Genomic DNA, 6,872 nt, shown 5'->3' with positions numbered 1-6,872 from the left:
GGATAGCCTACGGCGTAGAACCTGCGCACAACTATAAATCGGGCTTTACCATGAAGCTAGCATGAAGTAAGCACGATTTAGCATGAAGCTAGCACAATTTAGCATGATGTTAGCTTGATTTAGCATGAAGTTAACATGATTTAGCATGAAGCTAGCATGATTTAACATGAAGCTACCATGATTTAGCATGAAGCTAACAAGATTTAACATGAAGTTAGCAAGATTTTAACATGATTAGCATAAAGCTAGCATGATGTTAACATGATTAGCATAAAGCTAACATGATGTTAGCATGATTAGCATGAAGTTAGCATGAAGCTAACATGATTAGCATTAAGCTTTCTCAAGCCAACTTAATAATGACATACAGTCTTGTTCAAAATAATAGCAGTACAATGTGACTAACCAGAATAATCAAGGTTTTTAGTATATTTTTTATTGCTACGTGGCAAACAAGTTACCAGTAGGTTCAGTAGATTCTCAGAAAACAAATGAGACCCAGCATTCATGATATGCACGCTCTTAAGGCTGTGCAATTGGGCAATTAGTTGAATTAGTTGAAAGGGGTGTGTTCAAAAAAATAGCAGTGTGGCATTCAATCACTGAGGTCATCAATTTTGTGAAGAAACAGGTGTGAATCAGGTGGCCCCTATTTAAGGATGAAGCCAACACTTGTTGAACATGCATTTGAAAGCTGAGGAAAATGGGTCGTTCAAGACATTGTTCAGAAGAACAGCGTACTTTGATTAAAAAGTTGATTGGAGAGGGGAAAACCTATAAAGAGGTGCAAAAAATGATAGGCTGTTCAGCTAAAATGATCTCCAATGCCTTAAAATGGAGAGCAAAACCAGAGAGACGTGGAAGAAAACGGAAGACAACCATCAAAATGGATAGAAGAATAACCAGAATGGCAAAGGCTCAGCCAATGATCACCTCCAGGATTATCAAAGACAGTCTGGAGTTACCTGTAAGTACTGTGACAGTTAGAAGACGTCTGTGTGAAGCTAATCTATTTTCAAGAATCCCCCGCAAAGTCCCTCTGTTAAAAAAAAGGCATGTGCAGAAGAGGTTACAATTTGCCAAAGAACACATCAACTGGCCTAAAGAGAAATGGAGGAACATTTTGTGGACTGATGAGAGTAAAATTGTTCTTTTTGGGTCCAAGGGCCACAGGCAGTTTGTGAGACGACCCCCAAACTCTGAATTCAAGCCACAGTACACAGTGAAGCATGGAGGTGCAAGCATCATGATATGGGCATGTTTCTCCTACTATGGTGTTGGGCCTATTTATCGCATACCAGGGATCATGGATCAGTTTGCATATGTTAAAATACTTGAAGAGGTCATGTTGCCCTATGCTGAAGAGGACATGCCCTTGAAATGGTTGTTTCAACAAGACAATGACCCAAAACACACTAGTAAACGGGCAAAGTCTTGGTTCCAAACCAACAAAATTAATGTTATGGAGTGGCCAGCCCAATCTCCAGACCTTAATCCAATTGAGAACTTGTGGGGTGATATCAAAAATGCTGTTTCTGAAGCAAAACCAAGAAATGTGAATGAATTGTGGAATGTTGTTAAAGAATCATGGAGTGGAATAACAGCTGAGAGGTGCCACAAGTTGGTTGACTCCATGCCACACAGATGTCAAGCAGTTTTAAAAAACTGTGGTCATACAACTAAATATTAGTTTAGTGATTCACAGGATTGCTAAATCCCAGAAAAAAAAATGTTTGTACAAAATAGTTTTGAGTTTGTACAGTCAAAGGTAGACACTGCTATTTTTTTGAACACACCCCTTTCAACTAATTGCCCAATTGCACAGCCTCAAGAGCGTGCATATCATGAATGCTGGGTCTCGTTTGTTTTCTGAGAATCTACTGAACCTACTGGTAACTTGTTTGCCACGTAGCAATAAAAAATATACTAAAAACCTTGATTATTCTGGTTAGTCACATTGTACTGCTATTATTTTGAACAAGACTGTATATGACATACAGAAAATGTATGAATTGGATTTTCAGTAGAGTATTTTTGCATGTTTAGTATGGTAGCATATCGTTCCTGCTCTGTGACTATGCCAAAGACACGGCTAAACTGTGATGTCCTGACGTGGCCTGTGTGAGAGTCTTCAGTAAGTGCGTGCAGCTGGCACTGGTAATGTGCACCCACGTGCAGGCACAAGGTTTGCTTTGTGTTTCCTGAGAGATGCTCAGTGTGCACACGTATGTTTTAATAGAGGATAAATCTGTCACCACAAGCCCAGTGAGCGAGTGTGGACCAAGGACCGTCTGCAGTCACTCCAGCACAGATGAAGAGACTTGAGTTAGAGATGCTGTCTTTCATTCTACTGCTACATTTCATATTCATTTCTATGTGAATTATTGACTGAAACGCATTAAGCTTAAAGTGATCAAAAGTAAAATGAATTCATATCAGTGCTATGACATAGAGATGGAGAGAGGCAGGCAAGACAGTGTAATGCACAGTGCATGGCTTGGGAAAAAGAATATGAATAAATGAATGAATAAATGTACTGTATATGTAAAGCACCTGCAGGTTTACATTGTGCTTGACAGTTTGTGATGTATACACAGTAAGGCAACTCGTATAGGAAAGTTATCAGAGCTATACAGTGAATCTCAGTAACTTAAAACCAATTAAACAAATGTTTGTTGTCTCTCTAGTCGACACTTTATGAATACATTTTAATATGTTACAGTTTTTCTGAATTTCTTAAACACTAACCCCTTGTCAGAATTGAATTCCCAAGCCTAAACCCATTTGACAAATCATTCACTTTTTGGGCAAACAACTTAAACAAGTTTAGGTAGTTAGACACTATTTGCAAAACACAGACAGCAAACAGACAGCAAAAAAAAAAAAGAAGTTATTATCAAGTAAAAAAGCAAAAAACCTTCACATTTTTCTATTATGTTTCTACAATATAAACCATTTGAGGGTGAATATGTGTGGCAGGCAGGTGTGTTGTATGTTCATACCAACAAGGAATACAAAACAATCTGAGAGGCAGAGAGGAGGAAAAATATGAGGAAGAGCATGAAATATTTAAAACCTTTATTTAACCAGGTAGAAACTCGCTGTGATTAAAAATCTCATTCACAGGAGTGACCTGGCAATACAAAAAATGCAACAGTGTCGTCTGTGTGGTGTGTTGTCAAAATGGTTTATCCTCTGTTTACTGGTGAGGGACAAAGCTGTGCTGCAATGTGATCTGACGAGAATATGTGTATTTTTACATAAAGTGTGTTGTATGGAAAGCTGCGAGAGACAAAATCGACACTTATTTCACATGTAAACAATGCGTATTCTACGCGCAACCAACACGTCCTCAACGTTTGTATTTAGGGTAAGGTTTGGCAGCATTGTATAGTACTTAAGTATTTTTACTTTCTACATAAAAGTAAATTTTCAATTATTCGTATTTTATCAGTGTTTTTCTTTGGAAAACATAAATTCCAAAACATATTATCATAATTCACTTAAGTTTTTGGTTTATATTTAATATTTAAGTAAATATCTAGTAATTTTTTACTTTTACTTAAGTAAAAATTATTTTCATATTTTTACTCAAGAAAGTAAAAGTACACAATTTTTATGTACTTAGGCATTTAATCAATTTTAATATGCAATATATAATGAATTCACAGTATACAATACAAGACAACACTCTGATATAGCACAGATGCTTGGAAAATGTAACTAAAATATTTAAGTAGTGTCCGCCTCTAAGGTTTGGGGTAGAGTTTACATTTACATTTACATTTAGTCATTTAGCAGACGCTTTTGTCCAAAGCGACTTACAAGTGAGGTAAACAATAGAAGCAATTATGGCAACATAAGACAGCAATACATAAGTGCACTGGAAATAGTCTCATCAAGTCCAACACAATATACATAGCCAAGGGTATGTTAGTAGTTTTTTTTTTTTTTTTTTTTTTTTTTAGATAAAGAGGAAGGTAGATAGAGAAAGAGATAAAGAGAAGGGTAACTAAATAAAGATAGTAAATATGTAATTAGGAAGTTAGGTAATGGTGGAAGAGATGGGTTTTTAGCCGAGTCTTAAAGACAGCTACAGTGTCAGCTGATCGTGTCACGACCGGCAGATCATTCCACAGTTGTGGGACAGTTCCTGAGAAGGTACGCGTTAGTGTTTTCTTCCCTTTTTGAGATGGTACCACAAGTCGTCGCTCGGTGGCAGAGCGCAGTGATCGAGAGGGTATATAAGGCTCTATAAGCAAGCGAAGGTAAGGGGGTGCTGACCCAGTGGTGGTTTTAAAGGCCAGGAGCAGAGCCTTAAATTTGATGCGGGCTGCTATAGGAAGCCAGTGTAACTTGACAAAGAGAGGAGTGACGTGCGCCCTCTTTGGCTCATTGAAGACCACTCTTGCCGCTGCGTTCTGAATCATCTGTAAGGGTTTGGTCGTGCAGGCTGGAAGTCCTGCCAGTAGCGCATTGCAGTAGTCCAGCCTGGACAGGACAAGAGCTTGGACCAGGACCTGCGTAGCATGCTCATCTAGGAAAGGTCTAATTTTCCTAATATTGTAGAGGATGAATCTACAAGAGCGAGCGGTGCTGGCAACATGCTCCGTGAAGCTAAGCCGATCATCAATGACCACTCCCAGGTTTTTGGCCGTCTTGGAAGGCGTGATGGTCGAGGAACCTAGCTGAATGGAAAAGTTGTGCTGAATCTTTGGTTCGGATGATATGACAAGCAGTTCTGTCTTCGCAAGGTTAAGCTGGAGATGGTGATCCTTCATCCAGAGTGAGATGTCCCTCAGGCATGCCGAGATGCGGGCAGAAACCGTAGGATCATCAGGGTGGAACGACAAGTGGAGTTGAGTGTCGTCTGCATAGCAGTGGTAGGAAAAGCCATGTTTCCGAATGACAGAGCCCAGGGATGTCATGTATATCGAAAAGAGCAGCGGTCCAAGCACAGAGCCTTGAGGGACCCCGGTATCTAGACGTTGGGGTTCGGAGACGTCACCTCTCCAGGATACCCGAAATGACCTATATACCCGAAATGACCTATAGTATCGATAATATTGTTAAGGAGAAATTTTTTCTAAAAGATTTTTTTAAGTTTTGTAGCTATAAAAATGTATTAATGCTAGGATTAAATGCTGTAAATACAGGATGATGAGAGGGAAAGAATTTCTGATTGCCTTTGGTTTTACCATTGCACATTCTGGAGTACTGGAACATGATTTTCATTTTGAGTTTTCTTTGATATTTGGGTTTTTTTTCAGTTGGACTTGGGAATTTTAACAGAATGCAAATGTGGCATATACAGACAGTCCAGATACAGTCCTCATTTCTTTTCCTTGTGTCTTAGCAGGAAGCATTAAGTGAAATGACATATCCTCATTCTTCAATCTCTGTATATAGTTCATTCTTTACTATCAAGTGCATTAAAAACCCAAAAAATATTAAACAAGAAAAATAAAGCTAAATACACACTTAGGTAAGAGTTCATAGTCTTACTACATTAAAATAAAGACATTCTTAAAAGTGCTGTAAAATTAATAAAAAATCATTTATACACTCTAAAAATGGCTATGTTATTTTTGACCCATAATGGGTAAATATTGGACAGAACACGTGCTGGGTTAAAAATGACACAATGTTGGGTTGTTGTTATGCAACCATGGGGTATAAGAACCCAGCAGTTGGGTTAAAATAACCCAGCATTGGATCAATTTTTAACCCAGCATGTGTTCTGTCCAATATTTACCCATTATGGGTCAAAAATAACCCAGCCATTTTTAGAGTTTATAGATCGGTGCTCTATACATAAATATTAAATATACTGTCTGAAACGAGTCTACATTTACAATAATTTAATGATTAATACCAACATGCTCAAAGACATGTGAAGGGGGGAGGAGATTTAGTTGATAAAACACTTCTGCACTTCTGTCCTTGCAGGTCGTATGATGCAGGACATAGGAATGAGGAGACGAAGAAGCATATTGAGAAACACCCCTAATATTCACTAAACTAGCCATTTGTGCAAAAAAGTGTAGTTATATACAATATGTATTTTTCTGCAACCAGACGCCCTGGATGCTGTGTTATGCATTTTTTAATGTAGTGTCAAATAAATGCTCTGTAGTGTTTTATATGAAGAGTTAGGTTCCAAAACCAGATAACTCAGTTTTTACATGTTTTTTCTTTCAAAATATGTTTATTATTATGTTATGTTTTTATAGTTTTTTATTGTGCTAGTTAGCTGTATTTTTTAGTTAGGAAGGCTTGAATCAAAACAAACCAACTGCAGGTTGATATGAATTAAAAACAGATGTTTAGGAACCAAACTCTTCATATATTGACTGGTTGTGTCTTCTCAAAGCATTGTTTGATTTTGAGAACAGATGAAACAGATAAGTCAGAGGTTCTGTGAATGTAGTTGAAGATTTGATTTTGTCTTTGAGAAAGTGGGGAATAGTTTCAAAAAATATGTTTTTGCAGTTGTGAAAAACCAATATGTTTGTAATAGCTGTTGGGTTAAAGGAATTGCAGTATTAACCCATCTTCTTTCCTGGGCAATAACAATTTAAATATTTGAAATATTTTTGTAAGCAGGAATTTAAGGTATGTGCCCTGATATAAATAAAACTTAAGTTAGATTATTCAATGGAAACTTTCTCCAGTCATCATTATGATGATGTCATGACTGTTATCAGGGATACTTAGATGTTTCAATTCTTATTTCTCTTATTAACTTTGCTAATCCATAGTTAAGACTTTTATATAGGCATATTATCTATTATATTTATGTATATATATATATATATATATATATATATATATATATATATATATATATATATATATATATATATATATAT

This window comes from Paramisgurnus dabryanus, chromosome 6 (genome assembly GCF_030506205.2).
Source record: "Paramisgurnus dabryanus chromosome 6, PD_genome_1.1, whole genome shotgun sequence".
NCBI lineage: Eukaryota > Metazoa > Chordata > Actinopteri > Cypriniformes > Cobitidae > Paramisgurnus > Paramisgurnus dabryanus.
The sequence above is the reverse complement of the archived record's forward strand: the minus strand, read 5'-3'. Positions refer to the sequence as shown.